The sequence below is a fragment of the Triticum urartu genome, unplaced genomic scaffold (assembly GCF_056163025.1).
Source record: "Triticum urartu cultivar PI428250 unplaced genomic scaffold, HENAU_Tu73 scaffold2, whole genome shotgun sequence".
In the NCBI taxonomy this organism is placed as follows: Eukaryota; Viridiplantae; Streptophyta; class Magnoliopsida; order Poales; family Poaceae; genus Triticum; species Triticum urartu.
In genome coordinates, this window is record NW_028260368.1 from 4,145,748 (window position 1) to 4,160,815 (window position 15,068).

A 15,068-nucleotide genomic window follows, 5' to 3' on the forward strand; every position below is an offset into this window, starting at 1 on the left:
CCTCTGTATCTATTCTTTCTTAGCTAAACAGGTGGAAGATCTATCCAATTTGGTTATATTATATCATGGACTCGAAAAACGGATCTGAATTTGACTGAAATGCACGATCTTCACAGGTATCACTTTTCACGATACCTAAAAGGTGGAATAGCGATTTTCGAACCATTTCCTATAAGAGAATGGTTTCCATTACTTTGAGAAATGGATTCTTATATCAAACTATAGCTATTGCATTAAAGAAGAAAAGAAACTAATAGAAGTCGAAGACGCGGAATGATAGTGAATAGAGAGAAAGATTCTTCTGATTTTCTTGTTTCTATCTACTAGACGCCGTAGAGAATTGAGAATTTTCATGTCTTTCAATTCTCGTACTCGTAATTGGAAAGTTATGGAAGGAGACCCATCATTTTGCAATGAAAACAACATATAAAACTCTGGACAATTTCGAAATCAGGCCAAGCGTCTTAATACATATGCAAAAAAATTCATTATTGGCCCACCATTGATTAGAAGATTTAGCTTGTATGAATCGCTATTGGTTTGATACGAATAATGACAATCGTTTCAGTATGTTAAGGATACAGATGTATCCACAATTCATTTAGAGTTACTTAATAGTCTATTTCTTATACCATATCTCTATCCCGTGAAATTCTCGAGCCAAAAGATGGATGCATATGCTGTGTTTCATTTTGCTAAATGATATCAATTAAATGGTGTATCAATTCCATAAATTGCATATAGCAATAAATAAATCAGCAAAATTCTTTCTAATATTTTAGATAGAAGAAACATTTCTTCTATCTAAAATATTAGAAAGAATGTACCCTTCTATCCAAATCCAATTTGCATCGATAAAATAAATCCAAATTCCAGTAGTAGATGAATAATTGCAAATTTGTGTGTGTACGAGATTAGAATAACTTCAAAATAACTGACATAATTTTGTATTTTTCCTGATCAGAAAAATACATGAAAAAGAAAGGAGGTAGAAAAATTTTTGGATTTATGGTTAAAGAAGAAAAAGAAGAAAACAGGGGTTCTGTTGAATTTCAAGTATTCAGTTTCACCAATAAGATACGGAGACTTGCTTCACATTTGGAATTACACAAAAAAGATTTTTCATCGGAAAGAGGTCTACGAAGACTTTTGGGAAAACGTCGACGTTTGCTGGCTTATTTGGCAAAGAAAAATAGAGTACGTTATAAGAAATTAATCGGTCAGTTGAATATTCGGGAGCAGTAATTTAATCGTTCAAATTTTTTTCTTGTTTTATTATTTTTTTAGTAGTCTTATAGTAGTCTTAGATTTTTCATTTTGATGAGCCTCGCTTTGAGGAATTCATGGAATAATCCATTTTCATGGAATAATGAATTAAGGAAGAAAGGATATGAGTCTACCGCTTACAAGAAAAGATCTCATGATAGTCAATATGGGCCCTCAACACCCATCAATGCATGGTGTTCTTCGACTGATCGTTACTCTCGATGGTGAGGATGTTATTGATTGTGAACCCATATTAGGGTATTTACACAGAGGAATGGAAAAAATCGCGGAAAACCGAACTATTATACAATACTTACCTTATGTAACAAGGTGGGATTATTTAGCTACTATGTTTACAGAAGCAATAACAGTAAATGCACCAGAATTCTTGGAGAATATTCAAATACCACAAAGAGCCAGCTATATTAGGGTAATTATGTTAGAATTAAGCCGGATAGCTTCTCACTTGCTATGGCTTGGACCTTTTATGGCGGATCTCGGCGCACAGACTCCTTTTTTCTATATTTTTAGAGAGAGAGAATTAATATATGATCTATTTGAAGCTGCTACAGGTATGCGAATGATGCACAATTACTTTCGCATCGGAGGAGTAGCCGCCGATCTACCTTATGGATGGATCGATAAATGTTTAGATTTCTGTGATTATTTTTTACGCGGAGTTGTTGAATATCAACAACTTATTACACAGAATCCAATTTTTTTAGAGCGAGTTGAAGGAGTAGGTTTTATTAGCGGAGAAGAAGCAGTAAATTGGGGCTTATCGGGACCGATGTTACGAGCTTCTGGAATACAATGGGATCTTCGTAAAGTAGATCCTTATGAGTCTTACAACCAATTTGATTGGAAAGTCCAATGGCAAAAAGAAGGGGATTCGTTAGCTCGCTATTTAGTACGAATTGGTGAAATGAGGGAATCCATCAAAATAATTCAACAAGCTGTAGAAAAAATTCCTGGAGGACCTTATGAAAATTTAGAAGTCCGACGCTTTAAGAAAGAAAATAATTCTGAATGGAATGATTTTGAGTATAAATTTCTTGGTAAAAAACCTTCGCCCAATTTTGAATTGTCAAGACAAGAGCTTTATGTAAGAGTAGAAGCCCCAAAAGGTGAATTAGGGATTTATCTAGTAGGAGATGATAGCCTTTTCCCCTGGAGATGGAAAATCCGTCCACCCGGGTTTATTAATTTGCAAATTCTTCCTCAGCTAGTTAAAAAAATGAAATTGGCTGATATCATGACGATATTAGGTAGTATAGATATCATTATGGGGGAAGTTGATCGTTGAAATGATAATAGATAGGGTAGAGGTAGAAACTATCAATTCTTTTTCGAAATTGGAATTATTAAAAGAAGTCTATGGACTGATATCGATTCTACCCATTTTGACCCTCCTTTTGGGAATAACAATAGAGGTACTCGTAATTGTGTGGTTAGAAAGAGAAATATCTGCGTCGATACAACAACGTATTGGTCCTGAATATGCTGGCCCCCTGGGCCTGCTTCAAGCTATAGCAGATGGGACTAAGCTACTTTTTAAAGAAGATATTCTGCCATCCCGAGGAGATATTTCTTTATTTAGCATTGGACCCTCTATAGCAGTCATATCAGTTTTATTAAGTTTTTTAGTTATCCCTTTGGGATATCATTTTGTTTTAGCCGATCTTAGTATTGGTGTTTTTTTATGGATTGCCATTTCAAGTATAGCTCCTATTGGTCTTCTTATGGCAGGATATAGCTCAAATAATAAATATTCTTTTTCAGGCGGTCTACGAGCTGCTGCTCAATCCATTAGTTATGAAATACCATTAACTTTTTGTGTGCTAGCAATATCTCTACGTGTGATTCGTTAAAATAGATCTTTTTCCTATAAAATCCATTAACTATTTATATTCCTTTTCTTATTTAGTATTTGGGTTGGTAAGTTAAACTAGATAGCTATATGAGTGAAACAAAACAGCTTATAAATTTGTAGTAAAAAGAAAAAATCTCATTTCCTACGTACAAGAAAAAAGTGGAAGTAAACATAAGCAGTGTAAACTCTTTATCCCAAGGTTGATATTTTTTAATTAGTCATCATATCTTGAAGCGGCCAAGAATAAAGGATTCACGATATGGAATTCCATTACTAGAATACTCCTAGTTATTACTATAACTTAATAATCCATAAGAAGAATCCACCAAAAGTTAGTGAAGGGTTAGGAACACTAAAGTACATAAAGGATTAGTAATGGAAAATCTAAAACATTAGAGATTTTTGCCCATAAAAGGAATCATAATAAGGACTTGCAATTTGTAGAAATTATCAAGTAGTACTTTCTTCGGATTCCGATCCAGAGTATGTTCCCATTCACTTGTTAAGGAAATGGCTATCAAGAACGAATTAACCCTTTATCCATTTTTTCTTTTTAAATACCCCCTCCCTGGGGAAAGAAGAATAGTAAAAAAGATATGGAGTGCACTAGAAAAAATTTTCATTATTTCCTTCCTCTATCCATATTCATGCAGAATTGCTCATGAACTAATACCCAACTCTTTCCATTTATTAATTGAATTCCTATAACAAGTAACAAGTGTTTTATTCCAAGATTAAGTTATTACTGAACAAAGAAAAATTTTCATTATATTATAAAGGATGAGATCAATTCGGAAGCGCTTTTTCTTATTCTAGCAGACGGAATTCCTTTGGTCTAATTTAGGACTTTCAAATCTATTTTATTTTATCTAATTCTATCTACGCCCCCGGGGCTAGGAACAAAACAGTCCTTTCCTTTTTCTGATCATAGAGAAGCCGTATGAAGCTAAGGTTTCATGTACGGTTTTGAAATAGCGGTGGGAACTGTGATGTTATCACCGACTATGATTATCTAACAGTTCAAGTACAGTTGATATAGTTGAAGCACAGTCAAAATACGGTTTTTTTGGATGGAATATTTGGCGTCAGCCTATAGGTTTTCTGGTTTTTTTAATTTCTTCTTTGGCAGAATGTGAAAGATTACCCTTTGATTTACCAGAAGCGGAGGAAGAATTAGTAGCAGGTTACCAAACTGAATATTCCGGTATCAAATATGGTTTATTTTATCTTGTTTCTTACCTAAATTTATTAGTTTCTTCTTTATTTGTAACAGTTCTCTACTTGGGCGGGTGGAATTTATCTATTCCCTATATATCCTTTTTTGATTTTTTCCAAATGAATAAAGCAGTTGGAATTTTGGAAATGACAATGGGTATATTTATTACATTAACTAAAGCTTATTTATTTCTCTTCATTTCTATCACAATAAGATGGACTTTACCGAGGATGAGAATGGATCAGTTATTAAATCTTGGATGGAAATTTCTTTTACCTATTTCCCTGGGCAATCTCTTATTAACAACCTCTTCTCAACTTGTTTCACTATAAATAAGATAATACAATAATAGTAAGAATATTTTCAACACAAAAGCTCTCTCAAACAAGAGAAAGAAACATATCTTTTTCATAGATATTTAGAATGAATATGTTCCCTATGGTAACTGGGTTCATGAGTTATGGTCAACAAACAATACGTGCTACAAGGTACATAGGTCAAAGTTTCATAACTACCTTATCCCACACAAATCGTTTACCTATAACGATTCACTACCCTTATGAAAAATCAATTACACCAGAGCGTTTCCGAGGGCGAATCCACTTTGAATTTGATAAATGTATTGCTTGTGAAGTATGTGTTCGCGTATGTCCGATAGATTTACCCGTTGTGGATTGGAGATTTGAAAAGGATATTAAAAGAAAACAATTGCTTAATTATAGTATTGATTTCGGAGTTTGTATATTTTGTGGCAATTGTGTTGAGTACTGTCCAACAAGCTGTTTATCAATGACTGAAGAATATGAACTTTCTACCTATGATCGTCATGAATTGAATTACAATCAAATTGCTTTAAGTCGGTTACCAATCTCCATAATGGGAGATTACACAATTCAAACAATTAGGAATTCGTCTGAAAGTAAAATAAACAAAGAAAAATCTTCGAATTCAAGAACGATTACTGATTACTAAACTTTGATTTTGTCTTTCTGTTATAAAAATCTAATAATTCTTTATTAAACTTTAAAATTAAACTATAAAGAAAAACGAAAAACTACTGCTTATTGGAAATTATTTCTTATTTTAAATCAGACTAGATTTTCGTGATATAATATAATTTATAACTATAAGTTTATACACAAAAAAATACCCTAATCCTTTTTTCCTTCCTTGAATCCTTTAGTTTTAGTCAGTTCATGAAAAATTTTATACTATTAATTTCTTTTTATCCATAATGGATTTACCTGGACCAATACATGAGATTCTTATGCTATTTGGGGGATTTGTTCTTCTACTAGGGGGTCTAGGAGTAGTATTACTTACCAACCCCATTTATTCTGCCTTTTCGCTGGGATTAGTTCTTGTTTGTATATCCTTATTCTATTTTTTATTAAATTCCTACTTTGTAGCTGTCGCACAACTTCTTATTTATGTGGGAGCCATAAATGTCTTGATCATATTCGCTGTAATGTTCGTAAATGGCTCAGAATGGTCTAAAGATAAGAATTATTGGACTATTGGAGATGGGTTCACTTCACTCGTTTGTATAACTATTGTTTTTTCACTAATGACTACTATCCCAGATACGTCGTGGTATGGAATTCTTTGGACTACAAGATCAAACCAAATAGTAGAACAGGGTCTCATAAATAATGTTCAACAAATTGGAATTCATTTAGCAACCGATTTTTATCTTCCGTTTGAACTCATTTCCATAATTCTTCTAGTTTCTTTAATAGGTGCAATTACTATGGCTCGGCAATAAGAAAACTTAGAAAAAGTACAAATTATAAGAATTGCAAATCTAAAATAAATAACTAAAGAATCACAATTTTGATTTAGTAAAATCCATCTACTGCCAACAAATACCTCCTTTTTTTTTTTTTTTTTTTTCTTTTGTTGTGTAATTGTTCTATTGTAATTAATTGAATCGGTTCAATTCTTGCCCTCATATTGAAATGAATCGAGATTGATAAGGAGTTAGTTAATGATGTTTGAGCATGTACTTTTTTGAGTGTCTATTTATTTTCGATTGGTATCTATGGATTGATCACAAGCCGAAACATGGTTAGAGCTCTAATATGTCTTGAACTTATACTGAATTCAATTAATCTAAATCTCGTAACATTTTCTGATCTATTTGATAGTCGCCAATTAAAAGGAGATATTTTCGCAATTTTTGTTATAGCCCTTGCAGCTGCTGAAGCCGCTATTGGACTATCCATTCTTTCTTCCATCCATCGTAATAGGAAATCCACTCGTATCAATCAATCTAATTTATTGAATAATTAGACTTTTGAATAATTAGACATAGAATCCTCTAAACAAAGGCGCACATATTAAAATAAATAGAAATCAATACTATTTTCTTAGTATTATTTGAGAATATCCATTTTTTTTAGTAGATTATTGCATAGTATTCTTTTTCACTTAAATGAATTTTTGTATTTGTAATTCATTGATATTGCAATTTGAATATTGCAATAATTTATATTGAAAAGACGATAGCCAATTTATTGGCTAATTCGAATTCGTCTGTACAATTCGTAAAATTCTTTCTTATTTCTTATTTATTGTTGAAATCCAAAATTAAAGTCTCTTGGCTCTCTTCACGCTTTCTCACAAACAGATTAAAAAATAGATTTTTTTTTTTGAAGTTTGGATAAACCATTGCTTCGTCTGGTGTCTACAATACATATGACTCATTATAGTACTAATTTCATTTTTACCAGATCGAAAAATTTTATGTTGAAAAGAAAAATTTATAGATCCAATGTCACATTCCGTAAAAATTTACGATACATGTATAGGATGCACTCAATGTGTACGAGCTTGTCCAACAGATGTATTAGAAATGATACCCTGGGATGGATGTAAAGCCAAGCAAATTGCTTCCGCGCCGAGAACCGAAGATTGTGTGGGTTGTAAGAGATGTGAATCTGCCTGCCCGACAGATTTTTTAAGTGTCCGCGTTTATTTAGGGCCTGAAACAACACGTAGCATGGCTCTATCTTATTGATACGTTACAAAAAACTTCACTCGAATCGTCTGATTCCTCTTTACCGAAGAAGCCTGTGCTCGAAATAATCGAGCACGGGCTTTTCTGGTCAAAACGTATCTTGTCTTTATCACTTTATCATGAGTTATTTTCCTTGGTTAACAATACTTGTTGTTTTGCCGATATTTGCAGGTTCATTAATTTTCTTTTTACCTCATAAGGGAAACAAAGTCGTTAGGTGGTATACTATATCTATTTGTTTATTAGAATTCCTTCTAATGACTTATGCGTTCTGTTATCATTTCCAACTGGAGGATCCCTTAATCCAATTAAAGGAGGATTATAAATGGATAGATGTCTTCGATTTCCACTGGAGATTGGGAATCGATGGACTTTCATTAGGATCTATTTTATTGACAGGATTTATCACTACTTTAGCTACTTTAGCAGCTTGGCCAATTACACGGAATTCGCGATTATTCTATTTCCTGATGCTCGCAATGTATAGTGGTCAAATAGGATTATTTTCTTCGCGAGACCTTTTACTTTTTTTTATCATGTGGGAGTTAGAATTAATTCCTGTTTACTTACTTTTATCCATGTGGGGGGGGAAGAGGCGTCTATATTCAGCTACAAAGTTTATTTTGTATACTGCAGGCGGTTCCATTTTTTTCTTAATCGGAGTTCTGGGTATGGGCTTATATGGTTCCAACGAACCAGGATTAGATTTGGAAAGATTAATTAATCAATCATACCCTGCAACCTTGGAAATACTTTTATATTTTGGCTTCCTTATTGCTTATGCTGTCAAATTGCCGATTATACCCCTACATACGTGGTTACCAGATACCCATGGGGAAGCACATTATAGTACATGTATGCTTTTAGCGGGAATATTATTAAAGATGGGAGCATATGGATTGATTCGGATCAACATGGAATTGTTACCTCATGCTCATTATCTATTTTCGCCCTGGTTAGTAATAATAGGAGCGATCCAAATAATCTATGCAGCTTCAACTTCTCTTGGTCAACGAAATTTCAAAAAAAGAATAGCTTATTCCTCTGTATCTCACATGGGTTTCATAATTATAGGAATTGGTTCCATAACCAACATTGGACTCAATGGAGCTATTTTACAAATATTATCCCATGGATTTATTGGTGCTACACTTTTTTTCTTGGCAGGAACCGCTTCTGATAGAATGCGTCTTGTTTATCTCGAAGAACTGGGGGGAATATCTATCCCAATGCCTAAAATTTTTACCATGTTTAGTAGCTTTTCAATGGCTTCTCTTGCCTTACCAGGAATGAGTGGTTTTGTCGCAGAATTAGTAGTATTTTTTGGACTAATTACTAGTCCAAAATTTCTGTTAATGCCAAAAACACTAATTACTTTTGTAATGGCAATTGGAATGATATTAACTCCTATTTATTTATTATCTATGTTACGCCAGATGTTCTATGGATACAAGCTATTTAATGTTCCAAACGCAAATTTTGTGGATTCTGGACCACGAGAACTCTTTATTTTAATCTGTATCTTTTTACCAGTAATAGGAATTGGTATTTATCCAGATTTTGTTCTCTCCCTATCCGTTGACAGGGTAGAGGCTCTCTTATCCAATTATTATCCTAAATAGGTTTGCTTTTTTTTACTCGTCTGCTCTATTAATGCAGAAATAAGTAAAAAAGTATATAATGCAGAAATAAGTAAAAAAGTATAATTAGATCTATCTCGAATTTTTGAGAACCCTTTGATAAGGCGTTCAAGGGGTTCTCAAATAAAACATAAAAGTAAAAACCTTCATTTCATGAAGGTTTTATTTTATGTAATCATTTAGGTGTTAATGTAAACGAACCATAACTATGTAAGCCTATTCCTAATAGATTTATACCAAAATAACAAATCCAAATTATAAGAAATCCTATCAAAGCTATAAGTGCAGAATTCGTACCCTTCCAATTTGGATTTGTTCTACTATGTAAATAAATTGCGAATATGGTCCAAGTAATAAATGCCCAAGTTTCCTTAGGATCCCAATTCCAATAGGATCCCCAGGCCTCATTAGCCCATACTGCTCCACAAAGAATACCTACGGTTAAAAGGGTAAATCCTAGGCTAATGACACGATAACTCCAAGAATCCAAACGCTCCGTTAATTGATATTTGTAATAATTTGGAAATGAAGGGACAGAGGTTCTTTTTAAAGCACTTCTTTTTGCATAAAAATATTTAATATCACTAAAGAAAAATGTTTTATTTAAAACATTTTTTTTCTTTTTAGAAAAGAAATGGAAATTATTTCGAAATCTAATGATTAGAATAGCGGCAGATAATAAGGATCCGCACAAAAGAGTTGCATAGCTTAATAACATCATACTGACATGCATCATTAACCACTGAGATTGTAGAGCAGGTACTAGTATCGTGGATTGATGCATTTCAGTTAAAAGACCCGATGTGGCAAAGCCTTGCGTTAAAATAGTACTTGGCGTAGTTATTGTGCTTAAATCATTTTTAGAGTTCTGTATTTTAGGAATGGTATGAAGAATATACAGGGCCCATGAAAGGAAGATCAATGACTCATATAAATTACTTAATGGAAAATGTCCCGAGGAAGCCCAACGAGAAACTAAGAATCCTGTTATAGAGAAAAAAGTAACTATCATTCCTTTTTCTGACGAATCGCGTAATCCTCCAAGTTCACGAACTAATAAGGTTATAAAATGAATCGTAATCACAATTGAAATCGTTGAGAAGAGATATGAGTTAGTATATGTTCTAAAGTTGCAAATAGCATAAGGGGAAGGTCCCATTACAAAATTGTAAATTTCGAATTGATTTCTAATCTATTGTATTCTTTTTCAAGAATGCCGCCACTCGGATTCGAACCGAGATGCTTGAGCACTGCTTCCTAAGAGCAGCGTGTCTACCAATTTCACCATGGCGGCTAACTTCAAATAATAGGTAACTTAAAAGAATAATAGCTATTATCTTGGGAATCGTCGATATTGGGAAAGTCCATAAAATTTAGGAACATTAGAGTTTTCATTAAAATAGACTTCGTTTGGTAGTATCGTTTCCATTTTTTTTTTTACAATAAACTCTTGCTTTGCCCAATAGAAACACAAACACTGCTTGAAAGAGTTGGAACTTCTTTTTTCTAACTTGCAATTATAGAACTAATTTTTTCTAATTAATTTCCCCTTTACATTTTGAAAATTCTTTCAATACAATGAAAAAAATCCAAAAGGGTTTCTATTTAATGATGAAATTAAAATAAAATGGATAAATAGAAAAGGCTTTTTGGATTTTTTAAAAATTTCTAGAATGAAAGTCTTTATGCTCTTATTAATAAGATTTACTAACCTTATGATTTTGGAGAAGATAGGTGGAAGTTGTAAGTCCTATTGTAAGAATACTCCACTTTTCATAATTTTCCTAATAGAATATGAGGATTCTATTAGGAAAATTATGAAAAGTTCATTGATAGGAAAAGAATACTTAGCACACAGTATACCAAACAAAACTTTTTTTTTCTTGTATATATAAGATAAGAGGGGTTTTTTGTTCTAAGAATATTGTACCGAGTAATTCGACACATAAAAGTACATTCAAAGAAGAATCCAAATTATTAAATAATTGGAATTCTTTTTTGATAAGTCAATTCATATTATTCCAAAATCTTATTATTTGTTGTTGCCCAGAAAAACCCTTTGGTTTTGGATGCTCATTACCGCTCGAAAATGATCTTGATTTTACTAAAGAATAAGATTGTACTATGGAAAAATAAGTCTTTTTCTTCCAAATATTTTTACGAATACGCTTTTTTGACATTGAAGTACGTTTTTTTGGAACTGCCATTCAAAAAGGAAATTACTTTTTTCTAGTTGTATGTGAAAGACATCTATTGCTGCAAATCAATCCTTCTTTCTTCTTTTTATTAGTATTTATACTTAGATACTGAAAGATACTTAAATTTTGAATTATTTTTTACTTCATTTTGTCTAATGCGGATAAGACAACAAGAATTTTTTAACATTTTTTCTTTATATATTTTATACTTTTTTTTTAATAATATAGAATATATAGAAGGGTTTCTCATTTAAATCTATTTATATCTATTTATATATCAAGTATACTCCATATATAGATATATGGTATGGAAGCCTATCCCCCATATAAGATAAGACGGGGGGATAAAAAGAAGGGAAAATGAAAATAGTTAATTAAGTTCAGAATGGTATTCATAAAGGAAAGGAATTCCAATCAAAACAAAAAATACTGAGTCTCTTAAACAAGACATTCTAAAACTTAGGTAATTTATAGTCATTAGAATTTTAGTTCTATATGAAGTAAGGACTATTCGATAATTTCTTATAAACATAGGTTTTCATTGGAATTCACTCAATCAGTTAATTATGGAACAAGAGAGCTGTTTCATCTTTGTTTTAAAGAAATATAAAAATGAATTATGAATAGAAAGTAAAATGATTCCACTTTTTTTTTTTATTTTTATAAATATCTTTATTTAGTTAATAAAATAACTTCGTTACCTAGTTATTTTATTAACTTTTTTAATTTAACCAACTAAACCCATTCTTAATTTTTAATTATTTCAATGAGATAAATTTTGGAAAAATTAAGAATTTCAGTATTTTTTCTTATTCTTTTTATTTATTCTTTCAGAAAGAGATAAGAATTGGTTTGGTGAATCGGAAACAATTTTATAGAAAAATTGAAGTAAAAATTGAAGTAAAAATTGCAATTTCTTTTCTTATGGAACATACATATCAATATGCATGGGTAATCCCTCTTCTCCCACTTCCAGTTATTATGTCAATGGGATTTGGCCTTATTCTTATTCCGACAGCAACAAAAAATCTTCGTCGCATATGGGCTTTTTCCTAGTGTTTTACTCTTAAGTATAGCTATGGTATTCTCAGTTCAACTGTCTATTCAACAAATAAATGGAAGTTCGATCTATCAATATCTATGGTCTTGGACCGTCAATAATGATTTTTCTTTAGAATTTGGATACTTGATTGACCCACTTACTTCTATTATGTTAATACTAATTACTACTGTAGGAATCCTGGTTCTTATTTATAGTGATGGTTATATGTCTCACGATGAAGGATATTTGAGATTTTTTGTTTATATAAGTTTTTTCAATACTTCCATGTTGGGATTGGTTACTAGCTCCAATTTGATACAAATTTATTTTTTTTGGGAACTCGTGGGAATGTGTTCTTATTTATTGATAGGCTTTTGGTTTACACGACCAATCGCAGCGAGTGCTTGTCCAAAAAGCTTTTGTAACTAATCGTGTAGGGGATTTTGGTCTATTATTAGGAATTTTAGGTTTTTTTTGGATAACAGGTAGTTTAGAGTTTAGGGATTTGTTCAAAATAGCTAATAACTGGATTCCTAATAATGGAATTAACTCTTTACTTACTACTTTGTGTGCTTTTTTATTATTCCTTGGTGCAGTTGCGAAATCCGCACAATTCCCTCTTCACGTATGGTTACCCGATGCTATGGAAGGGCCCACTCCTATTTCGGCTCTTATACACGCAGCAACTATGGTTGCTGCGGGAATTTTTCTTCTAGCTCGACTTCTTCCTCTTTCATATCTTTACCTTTGATAATGAGTTTTATTTCTTTAGTAGGTACAATAACACTATTCTTAGGAGCTACTTTAGCTCTTGCTCAGAGAGATATTAAAAGAAGCTTAGCCTATTCTACAATGTCTCAATTGGGTTATATGATGTTAGCTCTAGGTATAGGTTCTTATCAAGCTGCTTTATTCCATTTGATCACTCATGCTTATTCAAAAGCTTTATTGTTCTTGGGATCCGGATCCGTTATTCATTCAATGGAACCTCTTGTTGGATATTCACCAGATAAAAGTCAAAATATGGTTCTTATGGGCGGTTTAAGAAAATACATTCCAATCACAAGAACTACTTTTTTATGGGGTACACTTTCTCTTTGTGGTATTCCACCTCTTGCTTGCTTCTGGTCCAAAGATGAAATCCTTAGTAATAGTTGGTTGTATTCGCCCTTTTTTGGAATAATAGCCTCCTTTACTGCAGGATTAACTGCCTTTTATATGTTTCGGATATATTTACTTACATTTGATGGGTATTTGCGTGTTCATTTTCAAAATTACAGTAGCACTAAAGAGAGTTCCTTGTATTCAATATCCTTATGGGGAAAAAGGATACCCAAAGGAGTGAATAGGGATTTCGTTTTATCAACAACGAAGAGTGGAGTTTCTTTTTTTCACAAAATATACCAAAAATTCAAGGTAATACAAGAAATAGGATAGGATCCTTTACTACGTCTTTTGGGGCTAAAAAAACTTTTGCCTATCCGCATGAAACGGGAAATACTATGTTATTTCCTCTTCTTATATTACTACTTTTCACTTTGTTCATTGGATTCATAGGAATCTCTTTTGATAATGGAGGAATTGGTAATGGAATAGCAGAGTTAACCATATTATCAAAGTGGTTAACTCCCTCAATAAACTTTACCCAGGAAAGTTCTAATTCTTTTGTAAATTCATATGAATTTATTACTAATGCAATTTCTTCTGTAAGTCTAGCTATCTTTGGTTTATTCATAGCATATATCTTCTATGGATCCGCTTATTCTTTTTTTCAGAATTTGGATTTAATAAACTCTTTTTACAAAGGAAATCCTAAAAAAGAATTTTTAGATCAAGTAAAAAAAAATATATACAGTTGGTCATATAATCGTGGTTATATAGATATTTTCTATACTAGGGTCTTTACCCTCGGTATAAGAGGGTTAACCGAACTCACGGAGTTTTTTGATAAGGGTGTTATTGATGGAATTACCAATGGAGTGGGTCTTGCTAGTTTTTGTATAGGAGAGGAAATTAAATATGTAGGGGGAGGTCGAATCTCGTCTTATTTATTCTTTTTTTTATGTTATGTATCTGTGTTTTTATTCTTTTTTCTTTCTTAAGTTAAGGAATTTACAACAAGTCTCTTGCAAAAATAACTATCCTATCCCCTTTCTACAATCTCTCTATATCCTTGTTACATAAGGTAAGTATTGTATAATAGTTCGGTTTTCCGCGATTTTTTCATTCCTCTGTGTAAATACCCTAATATGGGTTCACAATCAATAACATCCTCACCATCGAGAGTAACGATCAGTCGAAGAACACCATGCATTGATGGGTGTTGAGGGCCCATATTGACTATCATGAGATCTTTTCTTGTAAGCGGTAGACTCATATCCTTTCTTCCTTAATTCATTATTCCATGAAAATGGATTATTCCATGAATTCCTCAAAGCGAGGCTCATCAAAATGAAAAATCTAAGACTACTATAAGACTACTAAAAAATAATAAAACAAGAAAAAAATTTGAACGATTAAATTACTGCTCCCGAATATTCAACTGACCGATTAATTTCTTATAACGTACTCTATTTTTCTTTGCCCAAATAAGCCAGCAAACGTCGACGTTTTCCCAAAAGTCTTCGTAGACCTCTTTCCGATGAAAAATCTTTTTTGTGTAATTCCAAATGTGAAGCAAGTCTCCGTATCTTATTGGTGAAACTGAATACTTGAAATTCAACAGAACCCCTGTTTTCTTCTTTTTCTTCTTTAACCATAAATCCAAAAATTTTTCTACCTCCTTTCTTTTTCATGTATTTTTCTGATCAGGAA

At 32.3% G+C, this 15,068-nt stretch overlaps 1 non-coding gene across 1 annotated transcript; it reads right to left on the reverse strand.

Moving 5' to 3' along the window:
• Nucleotides 1-10,228: 10,228 nt before the first annotated feature.
• On the reverse strand, nt 10,229-10,308 carry TRNAL-UAG (transfer RNA leucine (anticodon UAG)). The gene has a single exon. It is a non-coding gene; the product is annotated as a tRNA-Leu (tRNA).
• Between the last annotated feature and the right edge of the window lie 4,760 nt (nt 10,309-15,068).